Here is a 13,569-nt window from a genome sequence, read left to right as displayed (position 1 = left end):
CCCTTTAAACTTTATCACATTTATCAGTCTTTGTGGTAACACTTAATTTTTACTTACAAGAAGTTCCTTGATGTTGTAATACCTGAGGTACATCTCTCCCAGCATTCTCATACATATGACTAGCAAGTAGGTTGTTCTTATTATCCCCTTCAGACTTGAAAGTAGTTATCTAGGGTTAGAAAAGCATACATTTTTTTCCCAAAAACAGCACAGGTGTCCATGGATTTTATATGATGTTGCAGCTCATTCCAATTCTTTTCAATACCAAAAACAACTCTTGAACAGGTATGGAGCTGCTTTTGGAAAAAAAGCAGCCATGTTTTTTTTTTTCTTTCTAATTTTGGACAATTCCTACTTGACTATAAGACGTTTACAAAGTTTACCCATGCTGGGATGGCAGCAATCAGCTGGTATCTGTGGGAAACATATTAGTGATGTAGTGCTACCATTGGTAAAATTAAGCAGTGCACAGTGGTCATTCAGACTATTTGTGTCAGAACCCATGGGGTTCAATGGTTCTGACAGTTCTCTCTGTTTTGTTTTGGTTCTGGGCTACGCTTAGCTGCCTGGTCTGGTCAGCTGACCTTGATAGGAGCACCTCGTCTGGGCCTATTTAAGCTGGCAGTCTGCCCTCATGCCACACCTGCGAAAGAGATCTTACTCCTAGCTAGCCTTTATATTGTATCTTGAATTTCTGGCATATTTGACCCTTTTGCTCTGCTCTCTGACTCTTCTTCTGTTTCTGCAATTTGACATTTTCTGTAATCTCTTGGTATTAACTTGGCTTGTGGACTGTGACTTTTTTGTGTGTATGTTTGGTTATTATTTCTGTTAGTGTGTGATTCCATACAGTGTCTCGACCTCCGTCTGTATTATAGTTTATTTTGTTGACGTTTGACTCCCTGCACTTATTCAGGCAATGACTGTCACCGTGGTTGTGGACCCGTTACCTAGGGAGGGTACGCAAGTAGGCAGGCCAAGTGGGAGTGGGTGAGTTTAGGGCTTTACTCTTCCCTGCCCATACGTGACATTTTCGCAGGCCCAAATACCTGCATTTGCTAAGATGGAAGCAATGATGGCTCTGGTAGAGCAAATGCAGGGTTTAACACATTTAGTACAGTCTCTTGCCGAAAGGGTTCGAGCTCAGGAAAAAGCTAATGTTCAGGAAGTGGTCAGTCCTCCAGCTGTTTTGAGTGACGGAAAATACATCTTTCTGACCGCTTTTCTGGTGACCGAAAGAAATTTGTGGTGTTCAGGGAGAGTTGTAAGCTAAATTTCCGCCTAAAACCCCAGCCAGCTAGCACAGAAGTTCAGAGAGTAGGTATTGTCATGTCTTTGCTGCAAGGGAATCCCCAGGAATGGGGATTCTCTTTACCTCCCTCTGTTCCTGAATTAAGTTCTGTGGATGCTTTATTTTCTGTTATGGGTCTTCTTTATGATGAACCTGACTGTGCAGCCTTTGTAGAGTCTCAGTTGGTTAATCTTAAAGGGTTACTCCGCTCCCCAGCATCCGGAACTCAATGTTCCGAATGTTGGGTGCGGGCTTCCGTGTTCACGCCTGGCCCCTCGTGACATCATGTCCCGCCCCCTCAATGGAAATCTATGGGAGGTGACGTGACGGCCGTGCCCCCTTCCCATAGACTTTCATTGAGGGGGTGGGGCATGACATCATGGGACAGGGCGTGACATCTCAAGGGGGCGGGGATGAACATGGAAGCCCACACCCAGAGTTCGGAACATTGAGTTCCAGACACTGGGGAGCGGAGTAACCATTCAAGCAAGGGCAAAGAACGACTGAGGAGTACAGTGTACAGTGTCTGGTTGGGATGATCCAGCACTTAAATGTCAGTTCAGCCTAGGATTATCTGACGCTATTAAGGATATCCTTGTAAACTATCCATCACCTGACTCCTTAGAACAGGCCATGACTTTAGCCGTATGACTTGACAGACGTTTAAGAGAGAGAAGACATGAACGGTCCGTTTCTTCTTTTTCTCACTCTCCTTCCTCCATGTTGTCTTCTTCACCTATCTCTCGTATCCCTTCTGAGGAACCTATGCAGATAGGGAAATTGTCCTCCAAGGAGAGAAAAATCTATCCGGAAGAAGGACAACTCATGTTTCTTTTGTGGAGAAGTGGGACAGCGGATACAGAATTGCCCCAAATGCCAGCAGCCAGGAAAACACCGGCGCCTAAATGATAATCGGGAAAATAATTTAGGCGCAATTCAGGTTCTGCTGTCAATTTTGTTGATCTGAATTTATTAAGTCTTTGAATCTAAAAAATTGTTGGAAAATCCTATCCATATTGCTGGAGTTGATTACACACCTTTGTATGGGGGTTGTGTCTATTCTTCCTCTCCAGAAGTGGGATTACTGGTGGGTTCTCTGTATTTTGAAAAAATCATGTTTTTGGTTTTGGAAAATTTGTCAGTAAATGTGATTTAGGGTTTACCTTGGTTAAGAAAACATAATCTTGTCTTTGATTGGTCCTCCGGTGAACTTATTAGGTGGGGGTCTGACTGTATTAACTAATGTATCTCCACTTGTGTTGCAACTCTCGGTGTGGCCCAAAGTAATCTACCTGAATTTATTTCTAATTTTTATGACGTTTTTTCTGAGGGGGCCTCCTCTGCTTTGAACCTACAATGGGATTGACAGTGCTATTGAACTTGTACCAGATGCCAAGTATCCTAAGGTGCAAATTTATAATTTTATCTGGCCCTGAAAGGGGAGCTATGAAGGATTATATTCAGTCACGTTTGCAAAAGGGTCATATTTGTCTTTCTCTATCTCCTATGGGAGCAGGTTTCTTCTTTGTGGCAAAGAAGGATGGAGGGCTAAAAGGGTACACCACTGGAAAACATTTTTATTTATTTATTTTATAAAATGGTGCCAGAAAGTTAAACAGATTTGTAAATTACTTCTATTAAAAAATCTTAACCCTTCCAGTACTTATCAGCTGCTGTATAATCCACAGGAAGTTCTTTACTTTTTGAATTTCCTTTCTGCCTGACCACAGTGCTCTCTGCTGACACCTCTGTCCATTTTTAGGAACTGTCGAGAGCAGGAGAGGTTTGCTATGGGGATTTGCTCCTGCTCTGGACAGTACCTAAAATGGACAGAGGTGTCAGCAAAGAACACTGTGGTCAGAGAGAAAGGAAATTCAAAATAAAATTACTTCCTCTGTAGTATACAGCAGCTGATAAGTACTGGAAGGATAAAGATTTTTTTAACAGAAATAATTTACAAATCGGTTTAACTTTCTGCCACCAGTTCATAAAAAAAAAAAAGTTTCCACCAGAGTACCCCTTTAAGGCCGTGCATTTATTATCGGGGTCTGAACAAGATTACTGTTAAAAATCAATATCCATTGCCTCTCATTCCCGATTTATTTAGTAAAATACAGGGAGCATGGGGGTTTTCTAAACTTGACCTTCAAAGGGTTTATAACTTAATTAGAATAAAAGAGGGTGATGAATGGAAAACTGCATTTAACACCCCCGAAGGTCATTTTAAATATCTGGTAATGCCTTTTGTTCTCAGTAATGCACCAGCACTTTTCATGAATTTTGGGAAAATTCCTAGTGGTTTATCTAGATGACCTTCTAATTTTCTCTTGTGGAGGCAGTTCATCAGGTTACAGTAACCACTGACCACAAAAATTTTACCTTCCTTGAATCTGCAAAATGTCTCAATCCTTGGCAAGCCCGTTGGGCCTTGTTCTTTATTCGGTTTAATTTTGTTATTACTTACTGTCCGGGTACTAAGAATGTCAAGGCTGATGCCTTATCTCGGAGTCTCAGTGCTTCTCAGCCTATTGATACTAATCCAGAGACTATTCTCCCAGAAGGTGTGGTTATTTCTGCAGTGTCCTCAGATTTAACTTCTGAGATATTGAACAATCAAGGCTTGACTCCTCCAGAGACACCTAGAGGCAAGATCTTTGTACCTAGTCAGTTTAGCCTCTGAATTATTGATGAGTGTCATTCCTCCCCGTTAGCAGGTCATCCTAATATTCGGGGTACAAGGAAATTGCTTCAAAGGAAATTCTGGCGGTCAACACTCAACAGGGATGTGGAGGCTTTTGTTGCTTCTTGTGAAATTTGTGCTCGAGCAAAAACTCCTCGGTCACATCCTGCAGGAGAGTTTTGTCCATTGTCCATTCCCAAAAGGCCCTGGACTCATATTTCTATGGATTTTATGACTGATCTACCTCCATCTGAGGAAAAATCTGTTCTATGGGTGGTGGTGGACAGGTTCATTAAACAGTGTCATCTCGTTCCTCTAAAAAATCTCCCTTCGGCCAAAGTTCTTTCTGATTTTCTTTTTAAGACATGTTGTTAGGTACCATGGGGTTTCGTAAAATACAGTGTCTAATTGAGAGGTGCAATTTGTTTCAAAATTTTGGCAAGCTTTTTGTAAACAATTGGGTGTTGAATTGTCTTTTTCATCCACTTTTCATCCTCAATCTAACGGTCAAACAGAAAGAATGAATCAAAATGTTGAACAGTACCTTAGATGTTACGTAACTTATAGACGGGATGAATGGGTATCTTTTCTGTCTCTTGCTGAGTTTGCCTTGAATAATTGAGAGAATTCTTCTACCGGTATGTCACCATTCTTCTGTGTATGTGGATTTCATCCGCGGTTTTCTTCCTGTACCAATACTGTTAATGATAACCCTGAAGTCCAGACTACCATGAGTAAACTGCACAGTTTGGGCCCAGGTTCAGAAGAACCTGAGAAATGACCAAGAAGTACAAAGTAAATTTGCCAACAAGAGATGTACTTGTGGCATTAAATTTAAAGTAGGTGATAGAGTGTGGTTATCTACAAAAAATTTACATCTCAAGGTTCCATCTAAAAAGTTGGCTTCACAGGTCAATGGGCCTTATGAGATCATTGAAGTTATTAATCCGGTCTGTTACAGATTACAATTACCTAAATTATTTAAGGTCCATAATGTGTCCCACTGTTCTTTATTAAAATTGTATGTTCCTTCTCAGTCTCCAGTCTCGGTGCCTCCTCCTCCAGTTGAGATTGATGGAGTATGCAAGGTTCTGTCCAATATTTGTTTCACTGGAAAGGGTATGGTCTGGAGGAGAGGTCGTGGGTTCCAGCCTCTTCTATTCATGCTTCCACCTTTGTAAAAAGATTTCACGACTCACCCAGACAAATCCAGACCCAAATAAAAGGTGGGTACTGTCAGAACCTGTGGGGTTAAATGATTCTGACATTTCTCTCTGTTTTGTTTTGGTTCTGGTCTGGTCAGCTGACCTTGATAGGAGCACCTGGTCTGGGCCTATTTAATCTGGCAGTCTGCTCTCATGCCTCACCTGTGAAAGAGCCCTTACTCCTAGCTAGCGTTTGTATTATATCTTGAATTTCTGGCATATTTGACCCTTTGGCTCCCCTCTCTGACTCTTCTCCTGTCTTTCTGTAATCTCTTGGCATTGACACGGCTTGTGGACTGTGACTTATTGTGTGTGTATATTTAGTTATAACTTCAGCTAGTGTGCATGATTCCATACAGTGTCTCGACCTCTGTCTGTATTATAGTTTATTTTGTTGACGTTTGACTCCCTGCGTATTCAGGCAGGAACTGTCACCATGATTGTGGACCTGTCGCCTAGGGCGGGTACGCAAGTAGGCAAGGCAAGAGGGAGCAGGTGAGTTTTGGGCTTCACTCTTCCCTACCAATACGTGACAAATTGGTTGTTTTTGTAATGCAGAACAGGTCCTTTAAAATGAGAAACACTGTAACCACTCTTCACTTTGACCAAGAGATAATTATCATGAACAAGGATTCTGGTCTATAAAGAATTACCTAATATGGTATATAAAAATGGATTTTCTAAACTGGAGAACCCCTTTAACCCCTTAAGGACTCAGCCCATTTTGGCCTTAAGGACTAAGGCAATTTCATTTTTACGTTTTCGTTTTTTCCTCCTCGCCTTCTAAAAATCATAACTCTTTTATATTTTCATCACCAGACTAGTATGAGGGCTTGTTTTTTGCGCGACCAGTTGTCCTTTGTAATGACATCACTCATTATATCATAAAATTTATGGCGCAACCAAAAAACACTATTTTTGTGGGGAAATTAAAAAGAAAACGCAATTTTGCTAATTTTGGAAGGTTTCGTTTTCACGCCATACAATTTACGATAAAAATGACGTATGCTCTTTATTCTGAGGGTCAATACGATTAAAATGATACCCATTATTACATACTTTTATATTACTGTTGTGCTTTAAAAAAATCACAAACTTTTTAACCAAATTAGTACGTTTATAATCCCTTTATTTTGATGACCTATAACTTTTTTATTTTTCCGTATAAGCGGCGGTGTGAGGGATCATTTTTTGCGCCATGATCTGTACTTTTTTTGATACCACAGTTGCATACAAAAAACTTTTAATACATTTCTTATAATTTTTTTAAATAAAATGTATTAAAAAAGTTGCAATTTTTGACTTTTTTTTTTTACGTTCACGCCGTTCACCGTACGGGATCATTAACATTTTATTTTAATAGTTCGGAAATTTACGCACGCGGCGATACCAAATATGTCTATTAAATTTATTTTTTACGCTTTTTGGGGGTAAAATAGGAAAGAACTGACGTTTTACTTTTTATTGGGGGAGGGGATTTTTCACTTTTTTTTTACTTTTAATTTGACATTTTTTTTACATTTTTTTTACACTTGAATAGTCCCCATAGGGGACTATTCATAGCAATACCATGATTGCTAATACTGATCTGTTCTATGTATAGGACATAGAACAGATCAGTGTTATCGGTCATCTTCTGCTCTGGTCTGCTCGATCTCAGACCAGAGCAGAAGACGCCGGGAGCAGGACAGAGGCAGGTGAGGGGACCTCCGTGCGGCGTTCTGAATGATCGGATCCCTGCAGCAGCGCTGCGGGCGATCAGATGATTCATTGAAATCGCGTACTGCCGCAGATGCCGGGATCAGCCGCGCATGACACGGCATTGCTCCGATGCCCGCAGTTATGTACAGGACGTAAATGCACGTCCTGGTGCATTATGTGCCACTGCACCAAGACATACATTTACGTCCTGCGTCCTTAAGGGGTTAAAGGGGTACTACACTGGAAAACATTTTTTTTCATCAACTGGTGCCGGAAAGTTAAACAGATTTGAAAATTACTTCTATTAAAAATTATTTATCCTTCCAGTACTTATCAGCTGCTGTATGATCCACAGGAAGTTCTTTTCTTTTTGAACTTCCTTTCTGTCTGACCACAGTGCTCTATGCTGACACCTCATTCTATGTCAGGAACTGTCCAGAGCAGGATAGATTTTCTATGGGGATTTGCTTCTACTCTGGACAGTTCCTAAAATGGACAGAGGTGTCAGCAGAAAGCACTGTGGTCAGACAGAAAGGAAATTCAAAAAGAAAAGAACTTCCTGTAGATCATATAAGTAGCGGATAAGTACTGTAAGGATTAAGATTTTGAAATAGAAGTCATTCACAAATCTGTTTAACTTTCTGGCACCAGTTGATTTAAAAAAAAAAAAATGTTTTCCAGTGGAGTACCCCTTTAAGGAAGTGGCCTAACTGATACATTTTATACTAAACAAAATCTCTGTTTCACAGTCCAATTAATTATCATCTGTTCTTAGAAAGTTCATTCAATCCTCCTTCTATCACCAATGGCAGGAAATCAAGTAGTCATTTATATGAATTTTGGCAGCAGTATTGTGCAGCATTCGGCCACTGTCTGCCAATTGCAAGATGACATTTTATTCAGAACTTTTTGTGGGACATTTTTTTAAATTGTACATTGGCCTAATGCCATAATACAAGCATTATATTCATTATATGCGTTACATCTGACTTGTTCACATAAGCAATCTAAAGCTTAGCAGGGATGATTTCACTCAGAATTAGACATTTGGAGAATCATAGCAGTTTTCTTTCTTCTGAAAGATCAAAATGATGGTTTATATGTGACTTGTGTTTTACTCAAAGGTTGTTAAACAGGAAAAACATGATACTATATTAGCTTCATATGAAATATAAGATATTAAAAGGTTGTCCAACTTATTTTTTTAAATCCAAATTGCCCTCTGCCTAGGATTGTTCCCAACCCTGTTTAATTCTTGACGCTTATAGTTCCAGTCCTCTGTTCCGGCTTTGTTTACATGGCTGCAGTGATGACACCAGTAACTGGACTCAGAGGTCTTGTGCTGTATACTGCTAAGACCAGAGATTGGCTTCAGCAGTGATGTGGGTATATGGGCACATCTGCACCAATCTAAACCCCATTGGACCACCAGGGTCTGGTTAAAGGTCCCTTAAGACGCCACTGTCAGCTTTGATGGCACGTTCTGAGACGGCAACAGGTTAAGAAATGTTTCTAATTTTCTATTTTACTATGTATACAATAACATAATCCCTAATTCTTGCAATATTTATGCCACCCACTGAGACTAATATTAAGATGAGACTTCCTGTTCTGTAGAAATCACTTTTCATCAGTCTCCTCCTCATCCCCATAGTCCAGATTACAGTAAATAGTGAAAGCAGTAGATACATAAAACAGGATCTACCTGCACAGGCCACAGAGCATGCATAGAAAACTTTCCCATTTTTCCCCCAATCTATTGTTTGTAAGTCTATGGGTCTTGCTGTAAAGCATATCTCTACATGCTGTTAAAAACAGCTCTGACAAGATGGACATTCCCATAATTAATATACCGAAAATTAAATAAAAAAAAAATTAAAATAATTCAGACAATAGAAATGCATTAGAAAGGGAATATTTTATCTGGTTCTAATCAGTAAAAAAGAAAAAAAGAGACTAAGCGACTCTTCACTTTGGAGTCAATCCCCACTCTGGGCGGAAAATATGAAAGAGTGATGTTCTATTCACATCACTGGCCGGCCGGAGTATGGTGCAGAGATGCGAGCGCTGTATAGAGCTATTTTATGGACAATCGCATCTGGTGTCAGGAGTGACACCCGGGGAGATATGTCTATTAGTACAGGTACTACTACTCCCATCATAGAACAGTCTGTTCCATGCTGGGAGTAAGAGTACTACCTAAAAAAATGAAAGAAAAAAATAGAGGAAAAAAAAGTGAAAAGTTAAAATTTCGTGAAATTATTTTTTTTCCATCACTACTGCATCCTTTCTTTTTTTTTCTTTTTGGTACCCAAAACGTCAAAGGGGCCAAAAATGCTATTTCCACTCAAAGGCAAAAAGCGCCAGAAAAAAACAACAACAAAAAATGCCAAACACAGGATGCTGTGGCTTTTTTTCCAGCGTTTTTTTCTTGGGTTTTTTTGGGCCACAAAAAAAAACAAGTAGAAACTTAGCCTTATAGGGACAGAACATCATAGACAGTCTAAGGTTAAAACAAACAAAAAATTATAAAATCGTTCATTCAAATTGTAATTTGTTAATACAGACCAAATAGGTCTAAGTTAATACAAACCAAATAGAAGAAGGCGAATGTAATTGCAAAATTTGTAAATGTAAAAATATAAATATAAGAATGCTCATGACTTAGAAAATCAGGGGACAGAAATTGTAATTTGATTTTAGACATGATCTGTACCTCTGAATTTTACTTTCCATATTTTTCTCTTTTAGTTACCGTATATGCCGGCGTATAAGACGACTGGCCGTATAAGACTACCCCTTCTACCGCGATGTACAGTACCTTGTAGTTTCCCCCACATCAGGTAGGCAGTATAGTTCCCCCCACATTAGGTAGGCAGCATGTTCCCCCACATTAGGTTGCAGTTCCCCCACATTAGGTCAGCAGTTCCCCCATATTAGGTCAGTAGTTCCCCCACAATAGTAGGCAGCTCCCCCACATTAGGTCAGCAGTTCCCCCACATTAGGTCAGCAGTTCCCCCCACATTAGGTCAGCAGTTCCCCCCACATTAGGTCAGCAGTTCCCCCCCACATTAGGTCAGCAGTTCCCCCACAATAGTAGGCAGCTCCCCCCACATTAGGTCAGCAGTTGCCCCACATTAGGTCCACAGTTCCCCCACAATAGTAGGCAGCTTCCCCCACATTAGATCGGGAGTTACCTCACATTAGGTCGGGAGTTACCCCACATTAGTAGGCAGCTCCCCCACATTAGTAGACAGTTCCTCCCCCCGTCACAGACATACAGCCTCCAGCCATATACAATGTATGGCTGGAGGCTGTATGTCTGTACTGCCCCCAAGGTGTTCTGATTACCGCTCCTCTGGCCCGGGGTCACCATCTACTGCTATGGACCATAGCAGCAGTCCTGGGCCTGTAGGCGCGGTGACCGGATCACTGAAGAAGATGACACGCCGCCGGTCACTCACCAGGCCCCGGACAGCGTGCATCCTCCTGCGATGGTCCTGCAGTCCTCCTGGTCCTCCTGCGTCTCTATGGTCGCAGGAGGACGTCACTGACGTCCCGTGCATACAACCATAGAGGCGGAGAAGCGGAGGAGGATCGCAGGAGGACGCGCGCCGGTCGGGGAATGGCGAGTGACCGGCAGACATCCCTATGTCCCGAAAAGATCTTTCGGGACACAGGGATATCCAGCATAGGAAAAGCTATGATTATCTGCTCCTGTGATACTAAAAATCAGGGTGCCTCCAGCTGTTGTGTAACTACAACTCCAAGCATGCCTGGAGCGGCAAAGGCTGTCCGGGCATACTGGGAGTTGCAGTTTCACAACAGCTGGAGACACCCTGGTTTTTAGTATCAGTAATTAGTTTTTATCTGCTCTGGCCGGCCCCCGCATAAGTTTTCCTATCCCGGACCCCAATACCCGGCGTATAAGACGACCCCCGACTTTTCCGAAAAAAGTCGGGGTTAAAAAAATCGTCTTATACGTCGGAATATACAGTATATTGTTTACTGGGGTGGGGTAATGTTCACTACAGGGGGGGAAAAGTTTGGTGGAGACTGATGTCAGGTTAAAGCTCTCTTAAAAGAATGGGAAGCTTCAGGCACTATGCACATAGCAAAGGTGTACATAGACATTACTGTATGTGTTCCTGCATAAAACTTCAGTGTGGAATCTTGCTGAATAATCCTCTGTATGCCTTTGTTTGACATTTTATAATGTTTGTGTAGAGTCAGAAAAGTTGCCGTCTGCTGTAGCATTCTACCCTTCCTCAGCGCATGGTATGCCATGGCAACTTTTTGACAGCAGGTAATGTTGAGGTGGTTATTTTATGTTCTTTGCAAAATATAAAACGTACAGTAGACAACCCCGAAAATAACAAATGTGAGTCACAAAGGGCCGTGGCTTAGTAGAAATGAGAACAATATGTATTGAATAAACTACATTTTACAGTTTATAGAACAGCTGTGTTAAATTTCAGTAATAGGCCCCAGCTGCACAACTCGTGAGCAGCAGGCTAAGTGTGGGGGCTCCCCTGTCTGTTCAAAGAGGTGATAATGCAGTTATACATGCCTGGGAGATTGTATGTTCTGCAGACCAGTTGCTGTTTGTATTTTTACTGCAGCAAAATAAACACTTTTTCACTTATCTCTGTAATGAGACTCATGTGTGAGAACTATCAAGGCCTGTGATGCACAATAAACACTATTGAACTCTTTTGTTGTATTGCAAACTTGCCAAGCAGAAAATGGACATGTTAACGTGTGCTGGATTACCAGACCTGGGACTTGCCAAAGCACTGTATTCAGGAATTGCCAACCGGTGCTGAATTACTAGGCCTGGGACTTCCCATGGCACTGAAGGTGCTAAATATACTTGAAATATCAAGCAAAAATTTATTTTACAGATGACTCCACCATCCATTAGTTTATTTTAACACAGAGATAGGATAAACAGCTTCTAAATACTTTTACTGCTTCTTACTAACATAAATGAACATAAACAATTCTGCCTGTTTGATGCTGCCTTTTTTAGGATATCACCTTTGGGCAGGCATCATAGACATCATAGACTGCAGGTGTAGCTGGTGCCCTACAATGTACTATGCCCCCTAATGTAGCATGCCACTGTGTCCCCTAATGTACTGTGCCTCTCTAATGCTCTGTGCTACTGTGCTGCCTAATGTACTGTGCCACTGTGCCACTCTAATCCACTGTGACCCTGTACTCCCAATGTACTGTGCCACTGTATGCCCTAATGTATTTTTCCACTGTGCCTCTCTAATGCACTGCACCACTGTGCCCACCAATGCACTGTGCCACTGTGTCCTCTAAGGTATGCTGCCACTGTGCCCTCCTAATGCACTGCTGCAGTGTGCCCCACTGATGTACTGCACTGCTGTGTCCCCCTAATGTACTGTACCACTGCACCCTCCATAATGAAGTGTGCCAGTGTGCCACTGTGCCCTCATAATGGAGTGTGCCAGTGTGCCACAGTGCCCTCATAATGTACTGGGCCACTGTTAACTCAAAGCATTGTTTCCAAAAATGTTTCTCGAGCTTTTGCAAACTACAACTCTCATCAAGCAGAGAGAAGGTCATTATGGGAACTGTAGTTCTGCAACAACTGGAGAACTACAGATTGGGGAACATGACTGTTTACCTGAAAACTTAGGCTTCCCTGTTTCAGGTTCCACACTGATCCTCTACTCTGGCCTCTTCTAGTCAGGCCTGGCCATAGCAGATGAAGTGCAGGGTGGGCAGGCAGGGAGCAGTGCCCCCTTGGTCCTGACAGCAATTGTCTGAACCCCTTGTCGCAGAACTCTTTCTTTAAACGGTGCAGCAATGTGGCAGGGGTAAAAAGCGAGGTCAGGAGCATAGCCGGCTTTATTTCTACTTGGTCCCGGCATCTGTGGCTAGTACTGGACATCACTGATCAGGCCGATATCCGGCTTTAACTCATTAGTGCCCAAATCTAGTGTTGGTAGCTCAGGGTAGCTGATCCGGACACCCGTTTTGAAATCACAAGGTCCCAATCAGCTGTAAGGACAAAGGCAAATCTCTTACCTGCTTCCTGTCTGATCAGCGTTCCTATGCTGCAGTCAGCCATTTCATGCTTTAGCGATAACATTAATTAATGTTATTATATGAAACGGTGTTTGCAGTCTGAAGATTTAAGGTAATAGTCTCATATTATGACTTTAAAATAGTGAATCAAGTGTAAAAAAAGAAGAAAAAAAAAAGTTAATAAATATGAATAAGCTCCTTCCCTAATAAAAGTTTGAATCATCCCCCCATTTCCCATATAAAAATAAATATAAACATATGTGATATCGCCGCATACGTAAATTTGGTATCACCCTCCCTGCAGATAGGGGATAGTTTTTTTTTGTACTGGACTACTCTTTTAAATGTTGTTTGTAGACTATGACCCACATTTATTAAACTGTGTGAGATTGAAAGTGGAGAGATTTTACCACAGCAGCCAATCACAGCTCAGCTTTTACTTTACCAGAGCTTGTTAGCTGAGCTGTGATTGGTTGTTGTGGAAAAATCCCTGCACTTTTTCTCTCACACACTTTGAGAAATCTGGGCCTATGTCTTAGGCTGGGTTCACACTACGTTTTGTCCCATACGGGAGCGCATACGGCAGGAGGGAGCTAAAAGCTCGCGCTCCCGTATGTAACCGTATGCGC

This window comes from Hyla sarda, chromosome 5, assembly GCF_029499605.1.
Source record: "Hyla sarda isolate aHylSar1 chromosome 5, aHylSar1.hap1, whole genome shotgun sequence".
Lineage (NCBI taxonomy): Eukaryota > Metazoa > Chordata > Amphibia > Anura > Hylidae > Hyla > Hyla sarda.
The sequence above is the reverse complement of the archived record's forward strand: the minus strand, read 5'-3'. Positions refer to the sequence as shown.